Here is a 15,136-nt window from a genome sequence, read left to right as displayed (position 1 = left end):
GGATACAAAGACGGCCGGGATCTCCCTTTCTCTCCGACCCTGGGTTTAACATCGCTCTTTCATTATGTATTTTATTTCGACCTGGTGGTGATTTATCCCGCTATCCTGGCTTTTCATAAGTTTTACTTTTGTCTTTCATGCATAGGCTTATTATTATTAATTTATTTCCGATATCTTAGGTTAAGGGGTAAGTTTCTTGATCCTAGGAATTCGTATTCCTTGGTGTCTGCATGGTTATATAAGCGGAATATAGTTGACGGTGAATAGCGTTAACATTGATGTTATGTACGATATTATGTATTGTGATGTCATTAACTTAACTTGTTGGTCAGGCTTCACTGACATGAAGTTGCATTTCATAGCCTCGCAGGTTTTTGCCTCACTCTGTCTCTGCTCGCCGTTGTTGTTGCTGTCCAGCTGACGCCGTTAACTCAAGGCCTCATTAATTTCCGTCACTCCTTGTAGGTGAGGGCGGTTGAACCTTGGAGTCAGTTCTGGTTTTTGTCTGCTTGCTTTTTCTGATGTCCCCTGACCCCGGGAGTTATCATTCCTACTTTTATGGCCTGTCGAAGCCCGACTTGCTGTTGCTGGCTGGTGTGTTGTTCCTGGCTTTTTGCTTACGTTTGCAGTTCGCCGTGCTCTTAATTTCCTTCCCTCTTCAACCTTATATCGACTATTCGCTCCTGTCTGGGTGCGATTCAATTTTGACTTAGGAAGGTTCTGATTGTCATATGCTTTGGGTCGAGTTGTATTTTAAAGTATGGAAATAACATTTCATATTGACTTAATGATGGTGATGGTTCAGTAGGCGTAACTTGTGGCCTGGTTTAATTGGAGTGGGTGTGAATATCAATAACTTTAGCCTACCCTGTTGTTAAATTCTGACTTTAACGTTACTTTAATAGCAATACAGAATAATTGAGCTTTTCGACTTAACTAGGCGAACGCGAACTTTTGGTGACCTCCGCAGCCTTGTTATTCAGCTGAGTCTGCATCCTTGATATACAACGCTCTTATTCGTCTCACTGTGGTCATCCAACCTTCTGCTCTGGGAGTGTTATTCTTAATTTCAGGTCAAAGGCCCCCTCACGTTCAGACGCGCAGGGTTGTTAATCAGCTCCCTCCCCTGTGCACACAGCGTTGCTGACCCACTTCATTTGACCACTCACCCTGGATTTAATAATTTAATTCCTTAAAACCATGCAGGATGGTTGGCTTTTTGCCTTAATTATGTCTGGCTGACTCTCCCACTGTCTCTGCCGCCTGCACGAGTGACATATGCCCGTTCATCAGGCCCCCTCCTTCCTTGAAGCAAGGTTGCAAATTCTGTCATCCTAGCCCTCCTCCAGTTCATTACTTAACAACACCTGGTTTTTGCAGCCTGCTGCTTTTTGGGGTGTTTTCATTCATTATATATCAAGTAAAAAGATAATATATAAAAATATCAAGTTTGGAAGAAGGCTCAGGATACAACAGTCTGGACCAACACGAAGATGCCCCCCCCCCGTGTGACCTTGAGACCATTTAAGGGGGCAAGGGCTGTCGGCGAGCAATACCTATGAAGGTCGGCACGGCACACGAGGGGGTGGGTGGGTCAGCGACCAAGCCCGGCCGCCTTTGTCTTCCTGTGTTTTGCGCACAGCACCAGGTCCGCGGGGCGCGTCACCTCGTTACCCGAGCGCTCGATACCTGCCCGCCGGTCACATTGTCACCGCCGTCGTTATCCACGCCTTCGCCCGATGTCATCGTCATCGCCATCATCTTTGTTTTCGTCCACATCGTCATTACCGATGTCCTCGTCATTGCTATCAGTATCGTCACCATCATCATCATCATTGCCAGCATCACTAACCGATATTATTGTTCCCATTACCACTATCGTCACCGCATCATTTAAACATTCATATTCATCATTGCCACCATAATCGTCATTATTATTGTCAAATCACTCATTATCGTTGCCACTTTGTCATTACCATCATCATCATCATAACCAGTGGCGGCTCCTGCAAAATCTCTCAGGGGGGGCAAATGTCTGGATGATTGATAAGGATAAGGTCCACCCATGCAAAGAATAAATTAACAGCTTAAGCATGTAAAGGTAACTTCACTTCTTTAATATTAATGAAAAATAAAGTGACTCTTACAATACATCTTATTTGTTTATATACTCACTATTAAAACAAACCACTCAAGTTTATTTTATTAAAGATTCCACTAGGTGGCGATAAATTATATTGTTGGATGAAACGTGCTTACGTATGATGACGTTAGCACGTATGATGACGTAAGCACGTTAGTGCATGCCCTCCCGGAAGCCATAGAGATTGCATTGCAGCGCCCCCGTTCGAAAAAAAACATCTTTGAATGTAAGTCTATGGGGTCACTCGGGGCGATTCTCAGCCGTAGTGAAATCGCCCAAAAAGAGGCGGTACTCCACAGAACGTGACATGACGCTGATTGGACTATATCCAGAGGCTGACAGTGACGGCTAGCGTGACTCTGTGGTTGAATGACATTGGTGGTGCGTCGCCCAATCACCCTAATGAAGAAACCGCCCCTGATCATAACCATTACTTATCTTGATGAATCATCATTATCACCATTACGATCATCATTACCATCATCATCACAACCATCATTATTGTCATCATTCTCATCAGCATCATCAATGACCACTTTCATCGGAGTCATATTCTCTATCACCATCACCACTATACTCGTCACCAAGTCATCTGCAGCATCGTTACCACGCGGTGCGGCGAGTGTGTGTAGCAGCAGCACACCTGGCCCGAAGGCCTTCACGCTGTTGGGGTCGATCTTGGGCCGGAGGGGGGGCCCCTGGCTTCAGCTTGGCCTTGGAGAACTGCGACAGGTAGGTCATCACCGAGTGCTCGTCCACATTGGGGTCGACGAGCTCCTCCGGGGCGATTACCTAGGTGGGGGGCAGATCGAGGTGAAGGTCATGTGGAGGCCACCCAAGCATTTATAGTGCTACAGGCGATTATTATTATTAGTATGTGCGTGCGTGTGTGAGTCCCATGACTGTTTTTCAGGAGGGTGCTGCCAAGTTTTTGTAATCGAGTGGCGAGAATTGCTGCTGCTTCGTGTGATCCAAATTTAGTGATTTGAAGGTAATTTTAAAATATGGCAAATAATATGAATCGCGACGCCGCCACACAATGGCCTACTCGCTTCGAATGATAAGGGCGCGAATTTTATAGTGAACACAGCATTAAAAACCAGGGAGGCCTGCTAGATTGGAACCACAAACCTCTGCAACAAACTGGGCTATTTCACCACCCAAAAACACATTGGATGGTTCGACTGACTCACTGACTGATCCACTGACCGACTGGCTGACAAACTGACTAACTTTCTGACTCAATGACTAACAAATTGACCGACTCACTGACTCACCGACTGATTGACTAACTGACCGACTCATTGACTCGCCTGTTACAGAAAACAAGAGTGGCTCAGCGCTGCTGGGTCTGCGCATATCGAGCGAGCAGCCCAGCGGCTACCACAGTTGCGAGATGTTAACTACCTCGTCTGATAAATAGGAGATCGCCGGTTCAATCCCAACCCCGTCACCTGTATATTTGGAGTTTGCATATTCTCCCCCTGGTTGCGTGGATTGCTCTCCGGGTCATCTGGTTTTCCCCTCCACATTTAGAATCAACGTGCGTTTTAAAGTATTTGGCTGCTATACATTTCCACGTGAATAGCCAATTCGTTGAGCTGTGATTTGTGACCAGGTCGCTTCTGAAAAAGAACTGTATAGCTCAGTGGGCCTTACCTGGTAAAATAAAAAAAAATGTTTTTAGTTTGGTCGCCAGGTGAGCTCACCGGTGGGACGCCGAGCCAGTCATCCGCCTGCTGCATGGCCTCCCGAGCATTGTCCACTGGCTTGTTGGGGTCCCAGGACTGCCAGTCGGGGCACAGGCCTTCTGTTGAGGCTGCTGTCACCCGGGTCCTCCCCCGGCGGGGGGATGACCAGAGGGGAGCTGCCGCCTCCGGATTCTTCACGATTATTATTATGAACAGTCCGAGCATGTGGGACCCTGGGCTCTCCCGACACCCAGCCCGGCACGCGGAGAGAAGTGGAGGTGCGGGAGGGGGTGTGTGTGGGAAGGTGGCGGGTCGCGGTGACAGCTGGGCCAAGACGAGGTTATAATTGGTATTGGCCGTGGCTGGCATGACCTCACGGGGTATTGGGAGGTTGTGGGGAGGCGGAGTGGGGGGAATAGGAGGGAGATTGAGTTACGGAGGCCGCAGCAGGACTCGGAAGGCCTCCCGTCACCGTCGACGACGACGTTCGTCTATCGTACGGGCAGAGCGGCGGCGCAGCGGTTGGCACAGCGGTTGGCGCGCCGCTCCTCGACGGAACAGGCGACTCGAGTTCGACTCGCAGCCGCGGCCGACACACCAGTGGGAAACGATCCCTCACGACCAATGAGTTGTGAAATCTCTGCTTGACTGGAGACGGAGCGATGGCACCATCTCGTGTGCAGGAGTCAGATGGATGAAATGCTCTTACAGACGTTCACATCCGGCCAAATGTACTCTTATTCAACCCAGCCTCTCTCTCCCCCACTCTTCCTCCCTCTCTCCCCCACTATCTCCCTCTCCCCCACTCTCTCCCTCCCTCTCCCCCACTCTCTCTCCCTCCCTCTCCCCCACTCTCCCTGACGCCGAGTCGACCTATGGGGAGACCCAGAACCAATTCAGATAATCGTCATTGGTGTTGGCCGTGAGCGGGAATTGAACTCGGTAGGCCAGGTTCGTAGTGCAACGCGCCAACCGTTACGCTACCACTCCCCGTACATGCATGCAGTGCACACACCTGTAAATTTTTAAACAAACTCTCATGCCTTCATTGGCCCAAACCCATCTCCATAATTTCCATGATTTTTAAATAGGACCCTATGTATAACGGTAAAAGTATCGTTGTAATGCATATACACAATAACAATTGTCACTAAAAGAGCGACACTAACAGCGCACGCAGTTTAAGGCAACAAAGATTTATTATATTCAGTTTTCACGGATACAACAAACCAAACGCTTCTGAACAATATTAATTCCAACAAACTGGCATGCAAGGAAAATCTAAATGTTTAAAGACAAACGATCGTGTTTTCGAACAGCGAAGAACCAGCTTGTTTCCATAAAAGCAGGCATCAGCCGGGAGCTTCTGCAAGGTGGACATGGAGCAGATCCACTCCGACGCAAATGTCTAGACAATAAGAATCGTCCCAACTTGTTAACAAAGATATCCCTGCTACAAAAGACGCAGGCAATGTAACGCAACTAATCAATGCAGCATCCACCACCACCACCACAGTACTGCCAAGTCTCACTGCGCCCATCCAGACATCGCATTGACGCCAGAGCGCGCGTGCCGCCGTGCACGTTGCCAACCCCTTTGGATTTTAAAACACGCATCGAGTGACGAATGCGTGCCATATGAAGCGCAATAAGATGCGCCCAAACAGCTGTACTCAAAACACGATTTCAAACTCGCATCGTATTTTCATTATCACAATATCAGTGAGCGCAAACACGTAGGGCTACTTGATGGTCAAGTCACCGATTCTACACGAAAAGGCGAAACGTACTATAAACAGTCGAGTATATTCTGATTGGGTTGTGCGGCATATTATAGAGTGCCTAGTGAGCTGACATTTCTGGGAGTGGATCATCTTCAGACCAGAGAAAGCATTAACTTCTGCTACAAACTCGCACTAAACCACACGATTATCATCTCAGAAAACACCGCAAACACGACCGCCTATCTTCGGCGTCACCATCATCATTACCATCACATCATCACCACCGGTGGTGTCATCATCATTACTATCAAGGCGAGCGTGCGAGCGGGTTCAACGATGACGATACTTCGAGTTCATTTTCCCCGACGACAGACGGTGGGTGTGGAGGATTTGCTTGCGCTGGGGCTCTCGCGCCGTGGGGCAGTGCGAGATGGTGTGGGCCCAGTCTCCACTCGCGCCGCACAGCGGGCACGAGTAGGCGCGCATCACAGGGCACTGGACGCGGCCGTCGGCGTCCTTGAGCGCGTGTGACGAGCAGGTCCTGACCGAGGCCCCGTTACTGTAGCAGAAGGCGCAGCGGATGGCTCTCTTCGCCGCACGGTCAGCAGCACGAGTCGAGCCACCGTCACGGGTTGAGTCAGAGGCACGGTTCTGCCCACTGGCACGGGTCGACACAGCGGCACGGGTCACGTCAGCAGTACTCGCTGCCGCGATCTGCTGGCCCCACTTCATGAGTTGACTCTCCTGCAGCTTCTGATGTTGCCTCTCCTGCTGTAGCTGCTGCTGCCTTTCCAGCAGCTGCCGCCAGTCACAGACCGGCTCGCTATTCCTCGCAGGTGGGAACTCAAAACAGCAGTGCCGTCGCTGCTGCTGTTGGCCATGTGGTGGTGTTAGCCCTGGCAACGAACGACTCTCGTTGAAAATCGTGTCCAGTGTTAACGGTTCTGGTGATGGAAATCGTGGTGGTGATGGTTGTCGGCGTGGTGCTGCAATTGGTGACCACGTGAACTGCTCCTGCGGGAAGAGCTGATACTCTCGGGGCTGCTGCTGCAGATCCTCACCATGGAGGTGATGGCGACTCTGCAGGGTACCGTTTCCGGACGAAGGCGACGTAAAGTCGCCTCCGCTGCTGCGGCCGTGAGCGTTCATCATTCGCGGTGTCGGCTGGCCTTGGCTTTGCTGCGCGCTGCTACTCACAGAGCTGTAGCTGCTGCGCAAGTATTCCATGAAGGAGTCGCTGTTGGAGTCACCGCCAATTCTGTCGCCAACAGCAATTATCGAGCAGCGGAGAGCGCCTGACTCACCACTGCCACCGAGCAATGAAGGGGATGCACCGACTGGGCACGCGTTAACTTCTGCGGAAACTTAAATTCGCGTCTAATCTTGTATAGTCGTCCAAAGCCCCGCCCACAGCTGTTGACTTAAAATGAATCACGTGTCGGGTTTAATTGGAGTTCAAGTTAAAGGCGCTTGCAAGTAGGGTCATCTAAGGTGACAGGAACTGCTGATTGCGCCACCGTCACAAGATGCCAAACAATGCAGGGTGGCCTAAAAGTTAGCACACGGGGATATTTAATTTATTTTAACATTGACATAAAAATGTTATTCTTTAAGTGAATATTGCATCTGTTATAATTATTTGTATCTATGTTTCCTCCTCCTGCGGGGTCACCTCAAATCTGGCCCGGAGCTTGCAGTGTGTACATATCGCTACTGGGCATGGTGCTGGTCAACCCACCCCTCGTGTGTCGTGCTGGTCTTCATGATGTGCGACTCGTTAATAGTATTTCCCGAACAGCCTAAGGCTATACGGGGGATCTTTGTCTTTGTAGTCAGAGCCAGCGTCCACGTGACATTGGCACAATGATACCAGACAGCCTGGCGCCAAAAATTAATTAAAGATCCAATCGAGATATATTGCACGAGACCCTTACTGCATGCTCGCCACGTGTTTCAATTTATACGACTAACATTTTTATTATCGCGTAAATTATTTCGCGATCTAACCGAACAAACTACGTGTTAAACTCGCATGGTTTTTTTAAGCATTCGAACCCTTCTCGATGTTGTCGTCCATACCCCCCACTGCCCCCACCCGAGTTCACAGCTACAAAGTTTGCACACAGACCCCCGTCCTTCCCCCACGGCCACATTATCTGAGCGATAGACATCCACGGAAGTACACCGGCCCCTCCCCCACCTCTGTGTCCCTAGAAATCGGAGGAAGTTCCTCGCGCTGCTTCTTTACACACAACCGGACCGATACGACGGCCGTCCCTATCACTCCAACAGCAAAATCCCCCGTTTCAATTTCAGGTTGAAATTCTAAATCCGAATGCGCGGGGAAAATATTTGTTTTTGCGATTTTAGTCGACAAGCCAAATTGTATTAAAGAAAAGATTTGGAGTGTCCAAAAAAGTGGAGGAGTTCATGTTTCTCAGTGGAGGTTAATGGAAAGCCAACAGGGTTGATCTGCACACAGTAAATAAGATAACAAGAACCCAGTCCACGTGTTTCGAACTTCGATGGGGCGGTTTAAACAGGCATCACGGAACGAGCAGCCGAAGCACTCAGTAGCTATACAAATTATTTTATTTCATTCGTGTGTTTTGACATTACCTGGGTTTTTGACGTGAATTTAGTTATGCCGTTTTTATACAGCCGATGTTCGGTAAATCAATACCGTTTTTTTTTATTAATCGTCTTTTTCATAGGCACAGCGGTGTGTCCCTACGGGAGGCGCATTTGAATCCAAACCAGCCCGCAGTACAGTAGTAGGCACTGTACTGCAACAAACGTGGACTACCCACTGCTGGCTTAAAGGTCTCATGGTTGCCATACTTTACGCCTTTGATATCAGAATCAGACAGCGATGACAAATGCGTTGGGAGTTGATAATGTTGAACTTCGTTCGCACCATACGTAGCCAACCGTGCTAATCGGAGGTGCGACATGAACACAGCCCATCAGACACAAGTGTTCATGCGCAGCCTTTGTCAAATGCACTGCTCATTGCCAGAGGTCGCAACCGGGTGCCCGATACCCGTACCCTACCCGATACCCGGCTACCCGTACCCGGCCGGGTACGGGTGCCCGTTTGCGACCCTGGTGCGGCCGGGTACGGGTACGGGTAGACCGTGAGTCACTGGTGAGTAACTTTGTCACTCATTTCCCATCGTCTTGTCTCTTCTCACAATTCAAGTTCCTAGAATCAATCCAACCGCGCCTGCAACATGGCTTCATCCCAGAGGTCGCAATCAGGTACCCGATATCCGTACCCTACCCGTACCCGGCGGGGTACGGGTAGGGTACGGGTACGGCCGGGTACGGGTACCCGTTTGCGACCCTGGTGCGGCCGGGTACGGGTAAGGAATCAAAACCCGTTTGCAACCTCTGCTCATTGCACACGAGGCTTCTTCCTAGGCAGTTGTCTGGGTTCTAGCATTGACACAGGACCTCAGCGGCGTCTACAGGCCACCTCCACTGCGATATTAACCTATCGATGTGTTTATAATAAATCTATGATCTTATCTGATAAATTACAGCTGAAATAACCAGTGTGCAAATATGATTGAGTAGAGTTTCATTGCAAGGTCCTCAATGTTGTCGCTCAGGGAGTGCCAAACGTGTGGTGGTGGTGTGGTTGGAGTGGATTGGGCTTTCAGATGAGAGTGGACTTGTCAATGACCGGTACCAGAAGTGTCAAGATCGGCTTCTGTGGAGGAGGCTCGTGAAGGACGCTGCAGGGCAGTTGGCAGGAGTCGCCCTCTAGCAACAGCGGAGGACAGAGGAGCAATGCTCACAACAATGAGCAGAGCGCTGGGCAGCTAAAACACAGCAAGTTGGCATAGTGGGTAACACAGGTGATGCATCTGCCAGCCATCTCAGTCAAGCAACCCATGGCACCTGGGTCTGTCCAGGGACCTCCTGCCAGCGAGCCTGCGACACTTCACGTGGCCTCAAAGTGCACCTAGCCTGCGCAGTGGTGATGTTGCGGTGGAGCGTCGCCCGTGGTTGCACTGTGGTGACTGCGGCAATCGCCACTCCGCCACGGGTCACCTCTCAGCATCAGCAGCCTCTGCTTGGGAATTATCCACTCAGAGACGACGGGGCAGTGTGGCCTGAGCAAATGCCCCGAGATAACAATGGACTCGGGTTGGGTGGCATTTATTTAATACTAGCGGTAAGTACCCGGCGTTGCCCGGGCAAAAAAGACAGACACACATTGAATTACACACAGACATCGACCCACACACATAGAAACACATCGACTTACACGCACACACATATATATGGACTCACACAGACAGACATCGACTTTAGGTACACACATCGAGTTACACACGCACATCGACTCACACACACACATAGACTTACACACACACACACATTGACCTACACACACATATGGACTTACAAAGACACACTTATCAACAGAGGCCGATCTTGCCACCGCTGGTACCAGTCATCGACAAGTCAAGTCAGCTCCACATCCTCCTGGAGCACATCACTCCATCTCTTCTCTAGCCCCCTCGATCCAGCGGTGGCTGGGCATGCGGGCTACATGGCCCAGCCAACGCAGCCTTGCCTGCTGTAGGAGGTCACCAATGGGACTTGGTTAAACCCAGGATTGATCGTAGGCAGGCCAGCCTAAAGGTTTCTAACCGGCAAAGATGTTCCATTAGGGGGGTGCACGTTTCGCAAGCGTAGAGAAGGGAGGTAATTACCGTGGCCGAGAAGACCTGGAGCTTCATGCGGAGCGAAAGACCAGGTAGCTTCCACACAGCATAACGCAGCCGATGAAAAAATAATGGTGCTCGACTGATTTGGAGTGAAACCTCTGCTGTTAAACCGGAGCTGGTCCTGAGCACACTGCTCAGGTATGGGAAACTCTCCACTCTCTGCACAACTGCCGCATCACCAATTGTGAGTAGTGAGGGTGGATTGTCCGATGGTACAAAATACACAGGCAGGTGCTTAGTTTTGGTGGGGCTGATGGTAAGGCCCCACCTCTTAGTGGCAAGCTCCAGGTTCAGCAGCAGTGCCTCCAAGTCCTCCTCTAAGTGAGCAGCAATCACCAGAGCATCGGCATACATAACATGGTTGAGCAATAGGGAGCCATCCCTTGACCACACCCGGGCATCGATCAGCCTCCCATTGTATCTGTACCATATGGTAATTCCTGCGGTACAGCCATTGAAGGCTTCACGAACTACGTGGTCAAAATGTAATGCGGGCGAAAACGGCTTCGCGGATATGACGTCATGGGGGGAGGAGTTAGGTCACGTGGGTGAGAGGGGTGAGGTCTTAAGGGAGAGATACCGGAAGAGACGAGAGAGTGTGGGAGACAGAGTTAGAGTGAGGCCACGCAGGGCGGAGGTCGAGGAGTGGCGAGATCGCCACACACACGGGGGAGTAAGACTTGGCACCGTCGGCCAGCGGTGACCAAGCGCAGAGGAACGACGGGCAGCAGTGGAGCTGCAGTAAGAGCAGCGATGGAGCTGCAGTGAGCGCAGCCGGAGGACTGCACAAGGGGTCTGCAGCGGGGCTGCAGAGGTGTGGAGGCTACGGGAGCGAGGGCAGCTACGGAGCTCCCAAGGGGAGAGCTCTGAGCGAGGGCCGTGCGGGAAAAGTGTAAGAACCCGAATAAAGGACAACGGAGACAGAACCAGGATCGAGTCCCTTATTACACTGGTGTCAGAAGTGAAACGGCATGTCAAAACAGCTCAGAAGAAAGAATATTCCTGCGCCATCGTCTGCTACAACATCCGACGACGACGACCTTCCTCGGGCAGTCGACCTACCTGCGATGGAGGAGGAGATCCGTGCGGGAACAAGCGCGGGTCCGGGAGTCGAAGAGGTCGCCGCGTCGGTGGACCCGTCTGCACCTGTGGACGCGGATTGGCGATGGAGGCAGATGGCGGCGCAGCTGGAGACGCTGAAAATCGTGCTCGCGCAATTGTGCGGGCTCGTCACGCCGAGGACGGCGTTGGGGGGAGCCGATGGAGGTCCGCAGGTCGCTGCCTTGCCTCCGCTGTCGGCGCCAATGACCACGCGGCAAGAAGACGCCATTTTGGGCGTGGCAGGAGAAGAACGGCGGGAAGCCGCCATCTTGCGCTCTCCGCGGCGAGAGGCCGCCATCTTGAACACGCGGCGATGCGACGCCATTTTGAATATGCCGCCTGGTGTGTCATCGGAGGAGGACAGTGCAACAAGGAGTCGCAGTCGTCATCTCACGACCGTCAAAGAATTCTCCATCGGGGGCGATTGGAGTGCTTTCGCCTGCCGATTTCTGGCGGCGGTACGCTCAGCGAGGTGGACGGACGCTGAGGCGTTGGAGGTTTTACCGACTCTTCTCGATGACGAGTCGGTGAGATTCTTCCACTCCATCAAGGCGGAGAAGAAGAAAACATTGAGAGGAGTTTTCGATGAGATGGCAGATGCATATAAGCCACCGGATGACGCTCATCGCCGGTTTGTTCAACGTCAGCGAGCACCCGAGGAGTCGCCGGTGGCATACAGGGGTGCGGTATTGGAGTTGGCCATGGCTGCATACCCGGAGACGGAGCCTGACCTGCTCGAACCTCTCATCTTGGGTAAGATGCTCGAGCTGTCCCGGGATTTGGGGATTCCTATGCCGGTGTGTGGCCACGAAAAGCTTACGTCCCGGGCGGCCGCTAAATGTCTTGATGCCCAGTTCAACCTGCGCAGTTGGAAGCAAGTCACGGCGTGGACGGGGGGACCCATCGTCGAGGGAGGTGCCGCGGGTTGGGATCCCAAGAAGGCGGTGTACGTTCCTGACGGGGGGGACCCGCAGGAGCTGACAGCCGCCTCTGCTCAGTGGTAGGCCCGCAGTACGCCGGGGCCGCGATCTGCGCCACCGCCACGGGAGCATCGGGACGGGGTGCTTGCGGCGCGGCGTAATAACATCCACTGCTTCCGCTGCGGCCGTAAAGGCCATTACGCCAGGGACTGCTGGGCCCGCGTCCCGGGTCCGCCCCAGCAGGAGGCCTCGTCAGCGGACGTGCCACGGAAGGATCCTCCAGGACAGGCAAGTCGGTGCGCACCAGACTTGACACCTCACTCATCACCGTTGTCGTGCGATCCGGGTGTTGTTAATAACGGGGGGAAGCCATCGACTGGGCCACGTCGCTCGGTAACGCAGTGGCGTAAATTGGCACGGCGGGTCGTCGAGGCTGCTACTGGCTCGTCCACCGTACCTGGTTCTATACAAGGGGTGGATGTACGTGTGTTAGTGGATTCCGGGGCGTCCGCGACCATTATATCGGATGTCATTTTCCATCTGTTGAACATCCCACCTGAGGCCGTGCGTCCGGTATACGATTCTTGCGTCGCTGCCAACGGGGGTAGCATGGGCATTGTGGGCCAGGTGGACGCTACAATATCTATCGGGGGAGTGTCGGCCTCGGGAATTGTGTTAATTTCGAGGTCCCTCGCGGTTCCTTGCTTATTGGGAACTGACTTCCTGGCCAAGATGCCCATTCTTAATTTAGGAGCTTTCGTGACTGCAGGAATTATTCTTTGGTTTTTTTCGGTTAAGTCACGTCTAAAAATAAAATAATAAATTAAAATAACATATTACGACGTTTCGATTGCCACACAAGCAATCATCATCAGGTATAAAAGAAATAGCAACAAAAATCTAACTAGAAAACTATAGACAGACATACAAGCAGACAGACATCACAACGGCACACAGAGAGAGGACACAAATCGGCACAAAGAGAGGGGTCGTTTCTGTGACGGTCCCTTAAATATAGAGAGGGGGGGCGGGGACGGAGAGAGGGAGGGGGCAGAGAGAATTAGCATATCAATGAGTGTACGGCAACGTACTGCTGTTGCAAGTAAGATGACAATGTGGAACGGGCACGCAAAATTGAAAACGGGCACGCAAAATTGAAAATTAGGAGACAGGCACACGAAAATTAAATAACCTAGCAAAATATCGAAATGTGATGTAATACAACACAGAGAGTCGGTTAACACACAATTAACGCATAGCCTGGTTGATTACGTGTTTCAAAATTTGCTAAGTTAGAATTTTAAGTGTGAAAATTCCAAAGAGAGGACACAGGCAGAGAGAACAAATAGTCAGAAAGAAAAAGGATAAGCTTAAAACTTCCCCGTAGAAGTGGTTCAATCTTAATTTAGGAGCTTTCGTGACTGCAGGAATTATTCTTTGGTTTTTTTCGGTTAAGTCACGTCTAAAAATAAAATAATAAATTAAAATAACATATTACGACGTTTCGATTGCAACACAAGCAATCATCATCAGGTATAAAAGAAATAGCAACAAAAATATAACTAGAAAACTATAGACAGACATACAAGCAGACAGACATCACAACGGCACACAGAGAGAGGACACAAATCGGCACAAAGAGAGGGGTCGTTTCTGTGACGGTCCCTTAAATATAGAGAGGGGGGGCGGGGACGGAGAGAGGGAGGGGGCAGAGAGAATTAGCATATCAATGAGTGTACGGCAACGTACTGCTGTTGCAAGTAAGATGACAATGTGGAACGGGCACGCAAAATTGAAAACGGGCACGCAAAATTGAAAATTAGGAGACAGGCACACGAAAATTAAATAACCTAGCAAAATATCGAAATGTGATGTAATACAACACAGAGAGTCGGTTAACACACAATTAACGCATAGCCTGGTTGATTACGTGTTTCAAAATTTGCTAAGTTAGAATTTTAAGTGTGAAAATTCCAAAGAGAGGACACAGGCAGAGAGAACAAATAGTCAGAAAGAAAAAGGATAAGCTTAAAACTTCCCCGTAGAAGTGGTTCAATCTTAATTTAGGAGCTTTCGTGACTGCAGGAATTATTCTTTGGTTTTTTTCGGTTAAGTCACGTCTAAAAATAAAATAATAAATTAAAATAACATATTACGACGTTTCGATTGCAACACAAGCAATCATCATCAGGTATAAAAGAAATAGCAACAAAAATATAACTAGAAAACTATAGACAGACATACAAGCAGACAGACATCACAACGGCACACAGAGAGAGGACACAAATCGGCACAAAGAGAGGGGTCGTTTCTGTGACGGTCCCTTAAATATAGAGAGGGGGGGCGGGGACGGAGAGAGGGAGGGGGCAGAGAGAATTAGCATATCAATGAGTGTACGGCAACGTACTGCTGTTGCAAGTAAGATGACAATGTGGAACGGGCACGCAAAATTGAAAACGGGCACGCAAAATTGAAAATTAGGAGACGGGCACACGAAAATTATATAACCTAGCAAAATATCGAAATGTGATGTAATGCAACACAGAGAGTCGGTTAACACACAATTAACGCATAGCCTGGTTGATTACGTGTTTCAAAATTTGCTAAGTTAGAATTTTAAGTGTGAAAATTCCAAAGAGAGGACACAGGCAGAGAGAACAAATAGTCAGAAAGAAAAAGGATAAGCTTAAAACTTCCCCGTAGAAGTGGTTCAATCTTAATTTAGGAGCTTTCGTGACTGCAGGAATTATTCTTTGGTTTTTTTCGGTTAAGTCACGTCTAAAAATAAAATAATAAATTAAAATAACATATTACG

General features: G+C 50.2%; 1 pseudogene; it reads right to left on the bottom strand.

Annotated features, from left to right (window-relative positions):
• LOC144723201 (filamin-C-like) overlaps window positions 1-15,136 on the bottom strand; it is a 105,475-nt pseudogene that overhangs the window by 45,718 nt on the left and 44,621 nt on the right.

Source organism: Lampetra planeri, chromosome 17 (assembly GCF_965212315.1).
Source record: "Lampetra planeri chromosome 17, kcLamPlan1.2.h2, whole genome shotgun sequence".
Taxonomy (NCBI): Eukaryota; Metazoa; Chordata; class Hyperoartia; order Petromyzontiformes; family Petromyzontidae; genus Lampetra; species Lampetra planeri.
The sequence above is the reverse complement of the archived record's forward strand: the minus strand, read 5'-3'. Positions and strand labels throughout refer to the sequence as shown.